This window comes from Stenella coeruleoalba, assembly GCF_951394435.1.
Source record: "Stenella coeruleoalba genome assembly, chromosome: 14".
In the NCBI taxonomy this organism is placed as follows: domain Eukaryota; kingdom Metazoa; phylum Chordata; class Mammalia; order Artiodactyla; family Delphinidae; genus Stenella; species Stenella coeruleoalba.
In genome coordinates, this window is record NC_137160.1 from 10,185,362 (window position 1) to 10,205,560 (window position 20,199).

The 20,199-nt window shown below is 36.0% G+C and overlaps 1 long non-coding RNA gene across 1 annotated transcript in view; it reads right to left on the reverse strand.

The window, feature by feature from the left end:
- Positions 1 to 20,199, reverse strand: part of LOC307197077 — a 287,652-nt gene that overhangs the window by 100,113 nt on the left and 167,340 nt on the right. Inside the window, exon 2 of the long non-coding RNA XR_013831320.1 lies at positions 7,594 to 7,675. This is a non-coding gene — a long non-coding RNA (uncharacterized lncRNA). The remainder of the gene's footprint in view (positions 1 to 7,593; positions 7,676 to 20,199) is intronic.

The following is a 20,199-nucleotide window of genomic DNA, read 5'->3' on the forward strand; positions in this document are numbered from 1 at the left end:
AATGGGAAAATAATTCCTTCTGAGGAATAAAATCAATAACATGCAGAGTTTTACCTAAATGCCTGATATTGATAAGCACTGAATAAATAGCAATTATTATCATTATTACTGTATGAATTCATCTACTCAAGAGCAAAACAAAATAAAACATAGGGATATACAATTTCAAGAAGATAATAGGAAATTATACAGTTATTCCTTTATTTCCAATAGATCACAATTTAAAAAGGTTGTTTGTTTTCAATCTGGGGCAATTATGAATGTGGTAGGATTAATAATGCTCTCCACCCCCAAAATATACAATTCTTAATTTCTGGAACCTGTGAATGTTACCTTATTTGACAAAGACTTTGAAGATGTGATTAAAGTAAATATTTTGAGATGAAGGATTATCCTGGATTATCTGGTTCGGTCATAAATACAATCGCAGGTGTCCTTATAAGGGAGAGACCAAGGGAGCTCACACACAGAAGAGGAGAAGGTTTACCACAATATTACTACAAAGGGAGGTGGAGGTTAGGTGATCTGAATGCAAGACAAGGAATGCGGTAGCCTAGTGGAAGCTGGCAAAGTCAAGGAGTAGATGCTTCCCCAGGGGCCCTAGAGGGAGTGTGGTCTGCTGACACCTTGATTTTCGGCAAGTGATACTGATATGGACTTCTGGCTTCTGGAATTGTGATAGAACAAATATCTGTTGTTTAAAGCTACCAGGTCTGTGGTCATTTGTTACAGCAGCAGCAAGAAACTAATACAATTAATTAATCTGCTCTAAATATTCCTGTATAGAATTTTTATGAACATAAGTTTTAATATCTGTGGGACGAATGCCCAGGAGTATAATAGCTAGGTTATATGGAAATTGCATATTTAATTTTATAAGAAACTCCCCAAGTTTTCCAAATGGCTTTATCATTTTCACCTTCTCATCAGTGACATATGCATGATCTGGTTTCTCTGCACCCTCGCCAGAATGTAAGGCTGTCATTATTTTAAAATGTTACCTTTGTGTTAAGTGTGTAGTGACATCTCATTATAGTTTTAATTTGCATTTTCCTACCAATAGTGATATTAAACATGTTTTCAAGTGCTTATTTACCATCTGCTCATCTTCTTCTTCGTAATGTCTATGTTGTTTGCCCATTTTCTAATTTGACCATTATTTACTGTTAAGTTTTGAAAGTTCTTTAGCTATTCTAGTTACAGATCCTTTTTCAAATATATGTCTTAAAAATATTTTCTCCAGCCTGTAGTTTGTCTTTTCATTTTCTTAGTGGTGACTATCACAGAGCATAGTTTTCATTTTGATGAAGTCTAATTTATCATTTTTTTAATTAATATGTTTTTTATTGTCAAGTCTAAGAACTCTTTTCCCAATCTTTCCTCCATTGAATTGTTTTTTTCACCTTTGTCAAAAATCGGTTGATCATATGTGTATGGGTCTATTTCTGGGTTATCCATTCTGTTCTATTAATCTGTGTGCCTATATCTGTGCCAATACCACATGCCTTATCTTAGTTGTAATCCTTAATATTGGGTTGAGTGATTCCTCGTACTTCATACTTCTTTTTCAAGATTGTTCTAACTATTCTACAGCTTGTTACCTTCAATAACATTTTAGAATAAGCTTGTCTATATATGCAAAAGTCATTTACAAGTTTTTAATAGCAATTGTACTAAACCTATAATTTTTTACTATGTTGAGTCTTCCATTCCATGAACACAGTATATCTTTTCATTTTTAAATTCCTTTCTTCAGCATATTGTAATTTTCAGTGCACAGATCTTATACATGCTTTGTTAAGTTTCTACTTAAGTACTGGTTCATCAATTGTAACAAATGTACCCCACTAATGCAAGATGCTATAAATAGAGGAAACTGGGCAGAGGGAGGAGGGTGGAAAAGGTATATGAGAACTGTGTACTTGCTCTTTAATTTTTCTATAAACCTAAAACTGCTCTAAGAAATAAAATCTATTAGCTAAATATAGGAGGAATGGAATATTATTATAATTAGGTATCCTGAATCAGACAATAGCACAAAAGAAAAAGTAATAATAACAATTATTACCATTAACATCATCAGGTTATTTCATTTCTGTAAGAATACATGTCTAGAGCCAATGAATCAATGATATCAGAATAGCAATAGGAAGATCTCTGACCTTAGATATCTATGTACAGGTAATTATCATGCATGCGTGTAGGCAAAAGAAATAGATTCTCAGACATAGAAGAAATCCTACGCATGCCAGTTTTTGAGGGAACAATAACTCAAAATAACAAAACTGCCCATATATATCTGGAGGGAGAGAGACAGAAATAGAGAAATTTTCAGTTTAATGTTTCACACAAAATGATTTAGGGAAAATCGTAGAACTAAATCTTAAACACCTGTCTAAATATTTGTTGATTATAAGCTGTAAAGTTTAATAAATTTTCCAAATTTTCTTAAAATAGAAAAAATATATAATAAATGTAAACAATAATAACATTTAGAATGTAAATTCTAGATTTTTTTAAAAAAAATAACCTTGAATGTTGGGCTAAGAGAAGAACATACTGCATTGAAACAGTTCTAATTCTCTTCTGGGAGATCATAAAAGAGAAAATGTAATAATTTTACTTTTTTCATATTGATTTTTAAAAATAGCCAAAAGGGGCTTCCCTGGTGGCACAGTGGTTGAGGGTCCGCCTGCCGATGCAGGGGACATGGGTTCGTGCCCCGGTCCGGGAAGATCCCACATGCCGCGGAGCGGCTGGGCCCGTGAGCCATGGCCGCTGAGCCTGCGCGTCCGGAGCCTGTGCTCCGCAACGGGAGAGACCACAACAGTGAGAGGCCTGCGTACCGCAAAAAAAAAAAAAAAAAAAAGCCAAAAGTGTTTGCTATATGTATAAGATAAACCACTATTGGAAAGCCAATAAGGTATAGATTTTTAAACCAGTAGGGAAAACAAAACAAACTCAACAAAACATAATGCAATTCCCAAGGCTTTTCAGGGAACACTGGGGCTAATAACTTTCCATCTTCTCATCATACTCCAATTAACCCATTCTATTCAGCTTCCTCTTCTCTGTTCAAATCAGCTACACCACCTGTGTTTGCTTTCTATTACCCACAGATCATTGCTCCTTCTCTAGTTCATTTGTCCTTGTGGGATCATGGATTTTTTAGGCCATTTGTCTATTATTTACTCTCATTTTATATATCAAAATTAAAACCTAATGTAATTAAATGGCTACATAGGAAAATTATTGACATTGGCTATAGTAAATAGTTATAAATTCTCTCTAATTAATATAATTTTGGTGATATTTTTATCCACACACATTAAGATGCCAGAATAAGTAGTGTTTTTACATAAAAATATCAGAGAAGTATTAAAACTCTGATGGTAACCCCTTATCCAAGACCACTTCATGTGGTTGTGAGTAACCCCTTATCCAAGACCACTTCATGTGGTTGTGAGTAATGAAGAGCAACTCTCCTATAAGTGTTAAGCACATGACTCTGACATGAGTGGTGGCCCTTGGGATCATGCACCTATTTATAATTGTGTGTCGATACATACAACCTTCAGGGACAGCAGGGGAAGGCCCTAATCTGAATCAGGAATTCTCTATTGGTGTTCATTCCATAAAAAGCTCTTAATGGCAATAAAATTTTAAATGGTAAAGTATTAGATTGAGATTAGAAATATATCTCTCATAACTATGGTTAGTAATATTGCCACCCAGTTATTTAATTCTCACAAGTTACTGAAATAATTTTCTTTATCGAACTTTTATGTAATAAACTGCAATTGTAACACAATAAGGGGAAAACAGGCATTAAACAAAATGTAAAAACAGGAATCAAATTTATAATGTTATGAGCATGATACACATATCTCATTGAAATAACAATAGCAAAACTAACAACAATAATACCATGCATAGTAACAATAATACCATACTTTCTGTGGTACTTCTTGTCTACTAGGCAATGTTTTAAGGAATTTACACACACACACACACATTTACAGACATACACACATATACACATACACACATACACACACATACTCATTTAATCCTCATAACACCCCCATGGGGATTTTATCTTTCACTAGTCACTTCCCTTCTTTTTCCAACGTACATGGTACAAGATAAATTCATGAAACTATATTTTAAAGCATCTTCTAAACTTAGTGCAGAGTAGAAGTTAGTAGGCTTATCACAATTATTGTGTGTTGTATTTCACAATTTTTTAGATATCTTTTTAAAATTCAGAGATCTATAAATAAACCACAAGAAGACTGAAATCACTCAAATTGCACACATATACAGCAGGAGCCATTTCAACTTATTTGTCAATTTTTCTTAAATGATTGAAGAAAGTAAAAAATGGCCAATGGAAGCTGAATAAGTCCATATTTATTGATTGACTCTATTAATGATAATATGCTCATTGGTAAACTAAGTCTCCCTATACAGGTGTAGTTTCTTAGTAATTATACGACCTATATGATCAATATTACTTCAAAATAAATTCAGAGATAACTGAATATTGGTATTGAATAAAAGTTGTTTGCATTCAGGTAGACATGCGCTTTGGCATTTATTATGATTTTCTCTTCCAATTAGACTAGTCAAATACAAAGACTCAAAGGGAAATTTTATATTGTTAGATTGTTAGAAATTAGTGGCTTTTGGTGGAAAATTCCTGTTTCTTCAGCACTTCTATGTGTTTTTATAGGACATTATTATATCCCTAAACTCACTGCTACTCAGTGGAGTACAGTACCTGTCACAAATCTGAAATGCCCAAGTATAGCTCTGATAACAATATCAATTCTTCTCCTTGTATTTCTTACCAAGTCGTTTCTTTCACACACACCCTTTCCAATTTCCTTTCTGATTTCATTTTCTTTTTCACCTGATTTTCAAAGTCCTTTTGATAATCAAATCACTAAATATCATTCACTCATTGCACTTCTGGGGATCAGATCTGTCACTGGCTTATATACTTTTTTGCCCAGCACTGATTTTGATTCATGCCTTAGAATGTCAGAGCCTAAAAGGACAATTCCACTTTCACTTTTCAGAGCCAGTTTCAATATCAACTTTAATTGAGTAGATAGTATTTAATATAGTTCTCTTCCAGCAGGCAACAATCGTTTACCCCAAGGTTCTCTGTCTTATATTAAACTGAAGAATGCTGACTCAGAGGCTTTTGTTGTGTTTTGTTTTTACTCTTGTTCCCACTTTAACTTGGCTTGAGAAAAAGTTTTACAAGTTGAAATCCCATACTGCCTGAAATACAGACTTTTTAAAAAAGCATTACTTAGTGTATTAAAAGGTAATTGAGTTTAATTTTTAAACTTCTATATCTTTAAAGTCATAGGAGTATAAGTGGTATTGGTTATAGTGCAATCGATTGAATGTTTGTTTCCCCCAAATTCATATGTTGAATCGTAATCCCCAGTGTGATGATATTAGGAGGTGGGGCATTTGGGAGGTGATTTGGCCATGAGGGTGGAGCCCCTGTGAATAGGATTGATGCTCTTATAAAAGAGATCCTAGAGAGCTCCCTTGTCCATCTGCCACGTGAGGAGAGGGTGAGATCTCATCAGACACATCTTGATCTAGGATTTCTCAGTCTCCAGAACTACAGGAAATACATTTGTTTATGAGTCACCTAGTCTATGGTGTTCTATTCCAGCAGCCTGAACAGACTTATAGAATAAGACATAAAGAATAATTTAAAATAAAGTAAAAGGAATATATATTTATAATCACAGTATTGGCTAGATACTTAGAAATTATTTGATTAGCTATCCGTGATCATTATAGTCCAAATTGTATTGCCAAATTTACATATCAAGTAAAAAAATTAAATCTTTTAAAATAAACACATTTCTTAATTGTCATATCAACTCTGCCTTATATATATGAGCCAATATTTGGTGTATGGCAATTTAATTAGCATAATCCCCACCCAGAAATTCTGAAAAATTTATTACTCTAAACTGGCAAAAATTCCTCAGCTTATCTTCAACTTCTCCAAGCCACTCCTCCTCAAGTTTTTGCCTGTATTTTCATATGCAATAGTAAACTGAGGTTAATGTTTAAAGAGAAAAAAATATTAAAAATAGAGTCAAGATTTTTGGTTTCTGGTTCTGCAAGTAAGGAGCTTGGAAGTCACCACTCTGTCCTAACAGCAAGTAAAAAGCTGAACAGACTGAAAAATCAACAATTCTTCTTGTATCCATAAGAGAGGAAGGACACTGGGCAAATTGCTGCAGCCAAGATCAGTGAGACAGACATGCAAATACAGGGAATCACAGCTTACTAGAGCAGAGACTCAAGACATCAGCACTGGAGAGGAAAACCTGAACTGTACTGACAAATTGTTGGAGGATCAATGTGAACAAGTCTGAGAGTTAACTACTCCAGGGGTGCTAGCCATAGGTGGATCACCCCAATACTGAGAGAGTCCCTCCAGGAGGCCAACCAGGCTCTCACAGTATCAGGGAAAGAAAATCTGGGATTTGGCAGGGGTTGGGGAAAAACTCTGAAATTTATCAGAGCACCATGTTCTTCATAACAAGTCCTGCCCTCAGAGGAAACTTGTTAACCAGAGCCTAACCAGCAATTTTATAACTATCCTGGGGGAAGGGAAATGCCCAACTCCGGCCAGCTCTAGCCTTCCACATAAGAGAAGAGATAAACTCACCTCCAGCCCACTTTGTCTCACCAGAGGGAGGAGAACAAAATCAAAACAAAACTGAGAAACACCTGAAGTGCACAGGGCAGAGGCATAGGCTTACTGAAAGGTTGAGACCTAATCATGGGACTGCAGAACACCTTCCTCCACCACATTACTAAAGGCCTATTTACAGTAGTTCCTTTTAACCAGTACATTATGGCTGTCCATCAAAAAAAAAAACAAAAAAACAAAAAAGCAAAAAACTTGCCAAGTATACCAAAAGGCAAAAACACACAATTTGAAGAAAGTAAGCAAGCATCAGAACCAGACATGTCAGGGATGTTAGAATAATCAGACCAGGAATTTAAAACAACTATGATTAATATACTAAGGGTTCTAAAGGATAAAATAGACAACATACAAGAGCAAAGGGGCACTGTAAGTGGAGACGTGGAAAACCTAAGAAAGAACCAAAAAAAAAAAATGCTGAAGATCAAAAACATTTTAACAGAAATGAAATATGCTTTGATGTGCTTATTAGTAGACTGGACACAGCTGAGGAAAAAATCTTTGAGCTAGAAAACATATCAATAGATTCCTCAAAAACTGCAAAGCAAAGAAAACAAAGATTGTTTAAAAAACTCAGAAAATCCAAGGAGTTTGGGACAATTAGAAAAAGTGTAACATGTAATGGGAGTGCCATAGGAAGAGGAAAGAGAGAAGGAAGAGAAGAAATATTTCAAACGATAATGACTGAGAATTTCTCCAAATTGATGTCAGACACCAAACCACAGATAAACAAAATTCAGAGAACACCAAATGGGATAAATGACAACTAAAACTACACAAAGGCATATCATTTTCAAACTACACAAAATAAAAGATAAAGGTAAAAAACAACTTACCTATAGAAGAACAGAGAAGAATGATGTTCAACTTCTCCTCAGAAACCATACAAGTAAGATGAGAATGGATGAAATACTTAAACTGTTGAGAGAAAAGAAACAGCAGCTTAGAATTCAGTACCCCTCAAATTAACATTCAAAAGTCAAGGAGAAATAAAGACTTTCTCAGACAAACAAAAATTGAGGGGTTTTGTTGTCTGTAGACCTGCCTCGCAAAAAATGTTAAAATAAGTTATTTACAGAGAAAGAAAATAGCACAGGTAAAAAACTTAGATTTACATAAGGTAACAAAGAGTATCAAAAAAGGAATAAGTGAAGGTAAAATAAAAGCTTTTACATTTTTTTCTATTCTTTATTGATCTAACAGATAATGGTATCTAAAATAATGTCAATAATATATTTGATTATGTATATTTACGTACTTATATATGTGCGTATATATATCTATATATATGCTTATACATATATATGCTTATATAATTGAAATGAATAACAGCAATGATACAAGGGGCAGGAGGAAGAAAGGGATTGGGATTATTCTGTTATTAAAAGGTACTTACACTACCCATGAAGTGGTATAGTGTTACATGAAAGTGGACTTATATTAGCTGGAAATGTATATTGCAAATTCTAGGACAACCACTTAAAAGAGTAAAAAACAAAAGTAAAACTAATATTATAAGAAATGAGAATAAATGGAACTATATATCAATTAAAACCACAAAAAGCAGAAAAAGAGTGGAAGACAAACATGGTAACATTGAACAAGGGTAACAAATAGAAAACAGTAACAAATATTATAGATATTAATCCAAATATATCAGTAATCACTTTGAATGTCAGTGGTGTAAGTGCACCAGTTAAAACACAGAGATTGTCAGAATAGATTAAAAAAAAAAAAGGGGGACAAACTACATGTTGTCTATAAGAAATGCACTTTAGGGTTCCGGGAAGATGGCGGAAGAGTAAGACGCGGGGATTACCTTCCTCCCCACAGATACACCAGAAATACATTTACACGTGGAACAACTCCTACAGAACACCTACTGAACGCTGGCAGAAGACCTCAGACCTCCCAAAAGGCAAGAAACCCCCCACGTACCTGGGTAGGGCAAAATAAAAAAGAAAAAACAGAGACAAAAGGATAGGGACGGGACCTGCACCAGTGGGAGGGAGCAGTGAAGGAGGAAAGTTTTCCACACACTAGAAGCCCCTTCATGGGTGGAGACTGCGGGCGGCAGAGGGGGAAAGCTTCCTAGCCGCGGAGAGCACAGCAACAGGGGTGCGGAGGGAAAAGCGGAGAGAGTCCCGCACAGAGGATCAGGGCCGAACGGCACTCACCAGCCCGAGAGGCTTGTCTGCTCACCCGCCGGGGCGGGCGGGGCTGGGAGCTGAGGCTCGGGCTTCCGTCGGAGCGCAGGGAGAGGACTGGGGTTGGCGGCGTGAACACAGCCTGAAGGGGCTAGTGCGCCACGGCTGGCCAGGAGGGAGTCCGGGAAAAAGTCTGGAGCTGCAAGAGACTTTTTCTTCCCTCTTTGTTTCCTGGTGTGCGAGGAGAGGGGATTAAGAGCGCTGCTTAAAGGAGCTCCAGAGACGGGCGCGAGGCGCGGCTAAAAGCACGGACCCCAGAGACGGCATGAGACGCTAAGGCTGCTGCTGCTGCCACCAAGAAGCCTGTGTGCGAGCACAGGTCACTATCCACAACCCCGTTCCGGGGAGCCTGTGCAGCCCGCCACTGCCAGGGTTCGGGGATCCAGGGACAACTCCCCTGGGAGAACGCACGGCGCACCTGACGCTGGTGCAACGTCACGCTGGCCTCTGCCGCCACAGGCCCGCCCCGCCTTCGTGCCCCTCCCTCCCCCACCGGCCTGAGTGAGCCGGAGCCCCCGAATCAGTGGCTCCTTTAATCACGTCCTGTCTGAGTGAAGAACAGACGCCCACCTGCGACCTACACGCAGAGGCGGGACCAAATCCAAAGCTGAGCCCCTGGGAGCTGTGAGAACAAAGAAGAAAAAGGGAAATCTCTCCCAGCTGCCTCAGAAGCAGCGGATTAAAGCTCCACAGTCAACGTGATGTACCTGCATCTGTGGAATACATAAATAGACAACGAACCATTCCAAATTAAGAAGGTGGACTTTGAGAGCAAGATTTATGATTTTTTTCCTCTTTTTATGAGTGTGTATGTGTATGCTTCTGTGTGAGATCTTGTCTGTATAGTCTTGCTTCCACCATTTGTCCTAGGGTTCTATCTGTCTGTTTTTTTCTTCATTTTTTTCTCTTAATAATTATTATTTTTATTTTAATAACTTTATTAAATTTTATCTTACTTTATTTTATTTTATTTTATCTTCTTTCTTTTTTCCTTTCCTTCCCTCCTTCCTTCCTTCCTCCCTCCCTCCTTCCCTCCTTCCCTCCTTTCTTTCTTTCTTTCTTTCTTTCTACTTCTACTAATTCTTTCTTTCTACTTTTTCTCCCTTTTATGCTGAGCCGTGTGGATGAAAGGCTCTTGGTGCTGCAACCAGGAGTCAGTGCTGTGCCTCTGAGGTGGGAACGCCAACTTCAGGACACCAGTCCACAAGAGACCTCCCAGCTCCACATAATATCAAACGGCAAAAATCTTCCAGAGATCTCCATCTCAACACCAGCCCCAGCTTCACTCAATGACCAGCAAGCTACAGTGCTGGACATCCTATGCCAAACAACTAGCAAGACAGGAACACAACCCCACCCTTTAGCAGAGAGGTTGCCTAAAATCATATTAAGTCCACAGACACCCCAAAACACACCACCAGACGTGGACCTGCCCACCAGAAAGAGAAGATCCAGCCTCATCCACCAAAACACAGGCACTAGTCCCCTCCACAAGGAAGCCTACACAACCCACTGAACCAACCTTATCCACTGGAGACAGACACCAAAAATAACGAGAACTACGAACCTGCAGCCTGCAAAAAGGAGACCCCAAACACAGTAAGATAAGCAACATGAGAAGACAGAAAAACACACAGCAGATGAAGGAGCAAGATAAAAACCCACCAGACCTAACAAATGAAGAGGAAATAGGCAGTCTACCTGAAAAAGAATTCAGAATAACGATAGTAAAGATGATCCAAAATCTTGGAAATAGAATAGACAAAATGCAAGAAACATTTAACAAGGACCTAGAAGAACTAAAGATGAAACAAACAATGATGAACAACACAATAAATGAAATGAAAAATACTCTAGAAGGGATCCATAGCAGAATAACTGAGGCAGAAGAATGGATAAGTGACCTGGAAGATAAAATAGTGGAAATAACTACTGCAGAGCAGAACAAAGAAAAAAGAATGAAAAGAACTGAGGACAGTCTCAGAGACCTCTGGGACAACATTAAACACACCAACATTTGAATTATAGGGATTCCAGAAGAAGAAGAGAAAAAGAGAGGGACTGAGAAAATATTTGAAGAGATTATAGTTGAAAACTTTCCTAATATGGGAAAGAAAACAGTCAAATCAAGTCCAGGAAGCACAGAGAGTCCCATACAGGATAAATCCAAGGAGAAACACGCCAAGAAACATATTAATCAAACTGTCAAATATTAAATTCAAAGAAAACATATTAAAAGCAGCAAGGGAAAAACAACATATAACACACAAGGGAATCCCCATACGGTTAACAGCTGATCTTTCAGCAGAAACTCTGCAAGGCAGAAGGGACTGGCAGGACATATTTAAAGTGATGAAGGAGAAAAACCTGCAACCAAGATTATTCTACCCAGCAGGATCTCATTCAGATTTGATGGAGAAAGTAAAACCTTTACAGACAAGCAAAAGCTGAGAGAGTTCAGCACCACCAAACGAGCTTTACATCAACTGCTAAAGGAACTTCTCTAGGAGAGAAACACAAGAGAAGGAAAAGACCAAAACAATTAAGAAAATGGGAATAGGAACATACATATCGATAATTACCTTAAATGTAAATGGACTAATGCTCCCACCAAAAGACACAGATTGCCTGAATGGTTACAAAAACAAGACCCATATATTTGCTGTCTACAAGAGACCCACTTCAGACCTAGGGAAACACGCAGACTGAGAGTGAGGGGTTAGAAAAAGATATTCCTTGCAAATGGAAATTGAAAGAAAGCTGGAGTAGCAATTCTCATATCAGACAAAATAGACTTTAAAATAAAGACAATTACAAGAGACAAAGAAGGACACTACATAATGATCAAGGGATCAATCCAAGAAGAAGATATAAAAATTGTAAATATTTATGCACCCAGCATAGGAGCACCTCAATACATAAGGCAAATACTAACAGCCATAAAAGGGGAAATCGACAGTAACACATTCATAGTAGACAACTTTAACACCCCACTTTCATCAATGGACATATCATCCAAAATGAAAATAAATAAGGAAACACAAGCTTTCAATGATACATTAAACAAGATGGACTTCATTGATATTTATAGGACATTCCATCAAAAAACAACAGAATACACATTTTTCTCAACTGCTCATGGAACATTCTCCAGGATAGATCATATCTTGGGTCACAAATCAAGCCTTGGTAAATTTAAGAAAATTGAAATTGTATCAAGTATCTTTTCCGACCACAACACTATGAGACTAGATATCAATTACAGGAAAAGATCTGTAAGAAATACGAACACATGGAGGCTAAACAATACATTACTTAAAAACGAAGTGATCACTGAAGAAATCAAAGAGGAAATAAAAAAACACCTAGAAACAAATGACAATGGAGACACGACGACCCAAAATCTAGGGGTACAACAGGAATAAAGACACAGACCTACTAGAGAATGGACTTGAGGATACGGGGAGGGGGAAGGGTAAACTGTGACAGAGAGAGAGAGGCATGGACATATATTCTCTACCAAACGTAAGGCAGATAGCTAGTGGGAAGCAGCCGCATAGCACAGGGAGATCAGCTCGGTGCTCTGTGACTGCCTGGAGGGGTGGGATAGGGAGGGTGGGAGTGAGGGAGACGCAGGAGGGAGGAGATATGGGAACATATGTATATGAATGGCTGATTCACTTTGTTATAAAGCAAAAACTAACACACCATTGTAAAGCAATTATACTCTAATAAAGATGTAAAAAAATAAAAATGTTAAAAAAAAAACGAAATGCACTTTAAATATAGAGGTATATAAGTTAGCACAGGGAGCTCTACTCAATACTCTGTAATAACCTATATGGGAAAAGAATCTACAAAAGAGTAGATATGTGTATATGTATGACTGATTCACTTTGCTGTACACCTGAAACTAACAGGGCATTGTAAATCAACTATACCTCAATAAAAATTTTAAAAAAAGATACAAACAAAATAAAGGTACATATTAAAATTTAATGGTTGGAGGGGGGTGGGAGGGTATATATGTATACATATAGCTGATTCACTTCGTTATACAGCAGAAACTAACACAACATTGTAAAGCAACTATATCTCAATAAAAAGAAAACAAAACAAAACCAAAAAAGGAAATGGCTGGAACAAAAGAAAATATCATTCTAACCTAATCAAAAAAGCAGGAGTAGCTATATTAATTTCAGACAGCAGACTTCAAAGCAAGGAAAGTTATCATTAAACAATGATAAAGGACCAATTCTCTAAGATACATAACAATCCTTAACATGTATGAATCTAACAACAGAGCATCAAACTAAGTGAACCAAAAACGAATAGAATTGCATAGAGAAGAAAATTAATCCACTTGCATATTTGGAGACTAACACTCCTCTATCAGACATGGACAGATCCAGCAGGCAGAAAATCAGTAAGGACATAGTTGAACTTAATTACACCATCAATCAACTGGATATAATTAATGTCTATAGACCACTTTGTCCAACAACAGCAGAATATAATTCTTCTCATGCCCACATGGAACATCCATCGAGACAGACCGATTTCTGGCCACATAAAACAAACCTTAACAAATTTAATAAGATTGAATTATATAACACCAATCTTAGACAATGGAATTATACTAGGAATCAACAATAAAAAGATAACTGGAAAATCCCCAAATATATGGAAATTAAACAAAACACTTAAATAAAACACAACTCAATAGCTACACATTTGATAATTTAGAGAAAATGGACCAATTCCTTGAAAGGCACCATCTCTCAAAACCTCACAAGAAGAAATTCGCAATCTGAATAGGCCTATATCTATAAAATAAATTGAATCAATAATTAATAACCTTCTTAAAAAGAAAAAAAACAGGCTAGATCAGGTCACTGGTGAATTCTACCAAACTTTCAAGGAAGAAATTATACCAATTTTCCACAATCTCTTTCAGGGAACAGAAACAGAGGGAATACTTCATAACCCATACTATGAGACCAGCATTACTGTAATACCAAAACCATGCAAAGACAGTACAAGAAAAGGAAACTACAGACCAATATATCTCACAAACAGAGATGAAAAAATTCTCCTTCAACAAAATAACACCTTATGGAAAAACCTGAACGAACCTTTTGGTCAACCCAATATTAGCAAATTGAGCCCAACAATGTATAAAAAGAGTTATGCACCATAACCAAGTGAGATTTTTTGCAGGTCTGCAAGGCTTGTTCAAGATTTAAGAATCAATTTATGTAACATATCATACCCACAGGAGAGAAATCATTTGATCATATTAAGGGATGAAAAAAAAAGGATTTAACAAAATCCAATGCACATTCATGATAAAAACTCTTAGCAAACTAGAAATAGAGGGAAAAATCCTCAGCTTCATGAAGGATATCTACAAAAACCCTACAACTAACATCATATTTAATGGTGAAAAACTCAAAGTTTTCCCACTAAGATCAGGTAGAAGGCAAGTGTGTCCCCTCTCAACATTACTTTTCAACATCATACTGAAAGTTCTACCTAATGCAAGAAAACAAGAAAATAAAGTTAAAAGTATATAGATTGGGAAAGAAGAAAAAAAACTTGTTTGACTTGAAATTGGCATGATTGTCTGTGTAGAAAAATTCTAAAGAATTGACTAAAAACTCCCAGAACTAGTTAGTGATTATAGCAAGTTTACAGGATTATAAGGTTATTACACCAGCAATGGAAAAAATTGAATTTGATGTTGAAAACACAATACTATTTATATTAGTATCCAATAAAATAAAATACTTAAGTATAAATTTAACAAAATACATATAAGATCTTTATGAGGAAAACTACAAAACTCTGAGGAATGAAATCCAAGAAGAACTAAATAAATGGAGAGATAGTTCATGTAAATGGATAGGAAACTCAATGTCAAGATGCCAGTTGTTGCCAACTTAATCTATAGATTTAATGCAAACTCAACCAAAACCACAAGTTATTTTGTGAATATCAACAATCTGATTATAAAGTTTATATGGAGAGGAAGAAGACCCAGAATAGCCAACACAATATTGAAGAAGAACAAAGTTAGAGGGCTGATGCTACCCAATTTCAAGACTTAGTATGAAGCTACAGAAATCAAGACAGTGTGGTACTGGTAAAAGAATAGACAAATATATCAGAACGGAATCGAGAGCCCAGAAAGAGGGCCACATAAATATAGTCAACTGATCTTTGACAAAGGGAAAAAGGCAATACAATAGAGAAAAGATAGTGTCTTCAACAAATGATGTTGGAACAACTGAACAGTATGCAAAAAAAAAAAAAAAAATGAATCTAGACACAGACCTTACACCCTTCACAAAAATTAAGTCAAAATGAATTCCAAACCTAAATGTAAAACACACAAAATATAAAACTCCTAAAACATATCAGTGGAGAAATCCTATATGACTTGGGTACAGTGATGACTTTTTAGGTACAACACCAAAGACACAATTTATAAAGAAATAGTTGATAAGAATAAAAAACTGCTCTGCAAAAGACAGTGTCCAGAGATTTAGAAGACAAGTCACAGACTGGGAGAAAATATGTGCAAAAAACACATGTAATAAAGGACTGCTATCCAATATATGCAAAGAGCCCTTAAAAGTCAACAATAAGAAAACAAGAAACCCAATTAAAAAATGGGCCAAAGACCTTAATATAAACCTTATCAAAGAGGATATATGGATGGCAAATAAGCATATGAAAAGATGCTCCGTATGATATGTCATCAAATAAATAAGAATTAAAACAAGATACCACTATGCACCTGTTAGTATGGCCCAAATACAGAACATTAACATCACCAAATGCTGGAGAGAATGTGAAGCAGCAGGAACACTTATTCATTATTATGTGGCATTATTTGCATACTTCACCAGCTAATAATAAATTTTCAGAAATATTATACATCAGGCCATGGCTTGCATTGCCAAAGGTTAGCAGCAACTGAATTCAAATGGTAAAATGATTTAAAATATGCACATTTCTCTAACAATAAGTTATAGTCTATAAAGAGAAAAATCATTAATCTTCTGAAAAGTTAAAGGTGACTTCTAAGTATTTAAAGTCATCAATAATACATTTAAGGATCTATTATAGCATTGTGAGTTAAAACAAGGTTTAACACACATGACACCAATAAATTGCCAGTTTATTACAAGGAAAATAATGATTATGTTCTTGAGGAAAAATTTAAAAGCATATTTCATAGTTAGATCTGCTAATATATTTCCAATTATATGGTTTAATTATCAGTGGGGTTTCAATATAATAAAGAAGCTTGCAAGTTTGAAATATAAGGCCTGTTTATTTTACTTTAAACTTCACATACTGAAAAGGAAACTACTAGAGACTCCCCAAGGAAAACATAATTATGTCGATAAACAAGCTTTATTGAAAATATTTGGAGGCATTTTTCTTCAGGGCACATTGCATTTGAGGTGCAATTTAATGGAAATAAATAAAGCTCTGTTTGAGGCACCTAACCTGATCCACTGACTCATTTTTGTCCATGGCCACATCTAACAGAATGTAAAACAGAATCAATTTGTCTATCTGTAAAATTAGTTGAAAAATATCACTAATAATTATCTCAAAACTGTCACAAAGTAAGCTTTTTAGAATTTCTTCCAAACTTGCTTCTCTCTGTGTCTTATTCCTTCGTAACTACCAACTGAATTTTTTCCCTGTACTGACCAAAACCCTTGGAGTTATACTTTTCAAATATCTTTGCCTCTCATACTCTACAAACTACCTGTCATCAGTCCCTGATGGCTATACCTTCAAAGGATATACAGAATTTTACTCATTCATACCACCTCCACTGCTACTTCCTCTGGTGCAAGCCACCACCATCTTTGGCCCGGTTTATTGCAACCACTTAATGCATTATCGTGAAGATAGAAAAATGGAAATCACATAAGGTATTTCAAGCACAGAGTACTTCCTACATACAGGCTGGAAGGTCAAAGGACAAAAACAGGAAACTGAGGTAATTCAGACTTTAATAAGTGCAGAGCTCAGTAGTGCTTCCTAAGGCTGGGGAAACAAAAGGTAAGATATGGTATTATTAAATATTAAAAATTTGGAATAAAGGTCCCTATGAGGCTGGGAGTTAGAAATTTTAAGATATCACCACATTGCTGCTTGTACAGCCTCCGAGGAAGAGTCATGGACAGCTGGTGTTCGAGAAACACTAACAGGTTCTCATAGTGCACAGCTGGTGCCTTCTGAGTGAGGTTGGCACCTGTAGTGGGGATCAGCAAGGCGAGTGCTGCTGGGAGTGTCAGAGGCAACTGTCTGATTATCTGGTTAAATATAGATCAATGCCAAAAGACGGATGCCAGGTATCTCTTGGCACTTTCTGCCTTCCAATCTACTAAATAGCCTTGCATGGCATACCTAAACAGGAGCAGGATGAGAAAAGTTGATAGAAGACTCAGGTTGCCAGATTTAGAAAATAAAAATAAAAACAATTAGCTTAATGTGAATTTAACGAAAAAAGTATTTTAGTGTAACTGGACACAGTTTTACTGCTTAACTCCCAGCACTTAAAATTACATAGGAAATTAATAACTAAAAATAAATTTAGTGAATAAATAAGGTTATACAATGGCAAGATTGCTGAAATCTATAACTTTTATGCTTATTAACTATTTGATATTCACTGTAGAAGGATAATATGTTAATATAAAAGTGACACTCCTCCCTACTAGTCTACATCTACTGATAACACAAACAATTCTCCTTAGTATAGCTAATTGCATATGTCTTAATTGATATATTATGAAATATATATCATCAAACATATATAATCCATATATGAAATATGGAAGACCATATTTTACATATTAATGCGCTTATCAATCACTTACAATGGTACAACAACAATAATACTATGTGTTCAATCACAAGTAGACGGTTCTAAACAAAAATGTTAACATACTAAAGACCAGTGATTACTGATAGACCAAAATACAATCTTCAAGAAAGTAAAATCTATAGCTGGAAGTATGCCCTTTTCCTCTACATCTTAAGAATCCAAATAATTTTTTTTTTTTTGCGGTACGGGGGCCTCTCACTGCTATGGTCTCTCTCGTTGCGGAGCACAGGCTCCGGACGCGCAGGCTCAGCGGTCATGGCTCACGGGCCCAGCCGCTCCGCGGCATGTGGGATCTTCCCGGACCGGGGCACGAACCCACATCCCCTGCATCGGCAGGCGGACTCTCAACCACTGCGCCACCAGGGAAGCCCAAGAATCCAAAGAATTTTTAGTTCCAGTGTCAAATCGTAAGCAAGCTAAGAGAAGATTGCTTTCGCAAAGCAAAGAGGCTTCCAGTGGGTGGGAAGTGAGATCATTGCAATCAGAGCTAATATCTCCAGGAAAGAGATTAATATGGAGCTAGATGGCATTCTCTTAACTACTCCTAAGATTCAATACTGTAATGGATCTCTGAGAAATTCTGAGGATCTATTCACCCTTGGGTGAATATGAACGTATAATGCTTTTAAAGAAATTGTGAATTTTTTTTTTTCATTTCAGCTTTATTGAGGTGTAACTGACAAATAAAATTGTAAGATACTTAAAGTGTACATCATGATGATTTGATATATGTATACATTGTGAAAGGATTCTCCTCATCTAGTTAATTAATACACACATCACTTCACATATTCATCTTTTTTTGATGATAAATTTAAGTTCTACTCTCCTAGAAAATTTCAATTATACAACACTATATTGATAACAATAATAGTGTTATCAACTATAGTCACCTTGTTTTATATTAGATCCTAAGAAGTAATTCATCTTATAGCTGAAAGTTTGTACCACTTTACCAATCTCTCCATGTTTCCCTACTCCTCAATCCCCGGCAACCACTTTTTACTCTGTGCTTTTGAGACTGACTTTTTTTTTCAAGTTACCACATATAAGTGGTACCATGAGCCATTTATCTTTCTCTGTCTGGCTTATTTCACTTAGCAGAATGTTCTCAAGGGGCATACATGTTTTCATAAATGGCAGGATTTTCTTTAACATGTTGGGCATCTTGTACATAGGATAAGAGATGAAAAATTTTCTAATCCTCACATTTTCCTAAATACTGCACACAATTGTTTAATTGTTCTGTAGAAATTATTTATTTTTATATATTTTCATCGATTATCTCTTCTTTCTTCTTCATTTACACAGTTAACCCTAGTGCTGTATTCTTAAACGCAATTTTAAATCAGCCATAAGTTGGTGGTTTAACCTTGGATGCATAAAAATATAAATGTAGAAATAAATTAGAATCATACCTACCATTTTCGATATGATTGGTCAACACTGAACAGGATATATTTTATTCCATTAATCATTATTAGTTGTCATTCTGAGAGTGACTTTTCATAGAATGAGCATATGGCAAGTATTTTTTGATGAATTAAAATAGGATACAATTCTTGGCAAGATTTTCACAGAAATACCTGGTGATACAAAAGATTGCTACTTGAATCAACAGAACAGAGACACTGGTCAGTTGGAAGATATACAGTTAGAAGGGAAGGTTTGGGTTGCCTGAGGAATATTTAATAATAAATTAAACTGTTGGTAAAATATAAGAAATAACTCCAACCGGGGATAATTTTTTGCTCTATGATCTATTGAAAATTATGATGTTGAAGCATATTATCCAAGACAGTGAATATTCAAATATTTTCTTTAGGAGCACACATTTTTCCCATGCACTTTCTAAAGGGGATACGAATAGTACTATTTTCATCATGTTTTCTTGTTATTACAAACTATAGAGGAAAGAACATATAGAGCAAAACTAGAAAAGGCTTTGATTTCACAATCCTTCTTTGGAAGGCACTCCATTTTAATGGAGAAAAGGTAGGCACTTGCTTTTATCTTTACACTGTAATAGAAAATGTTAGTACACCAAAGCAACAGTGTATTGGCAAAAGTGTCCTGCAGAGGATACTTTTAGACACTTCTAAAAGTGAAAAGCACTTTGCACCTGTGGAGACAAAAGCAGTATTTTTCGTTGTGTAAAATGTCATAATGTATAATGATAATAGTGATGTTTCTAAGAGTGAACTACTGTATTATTTCAATAGTGTATGATGTATTGAGTTCTATTTTGATAAATTGTATTCCTTGTCCAGTTTTATGAAATACTGAATACATTAGAAATGAAAGAAAGGACTGCTGAG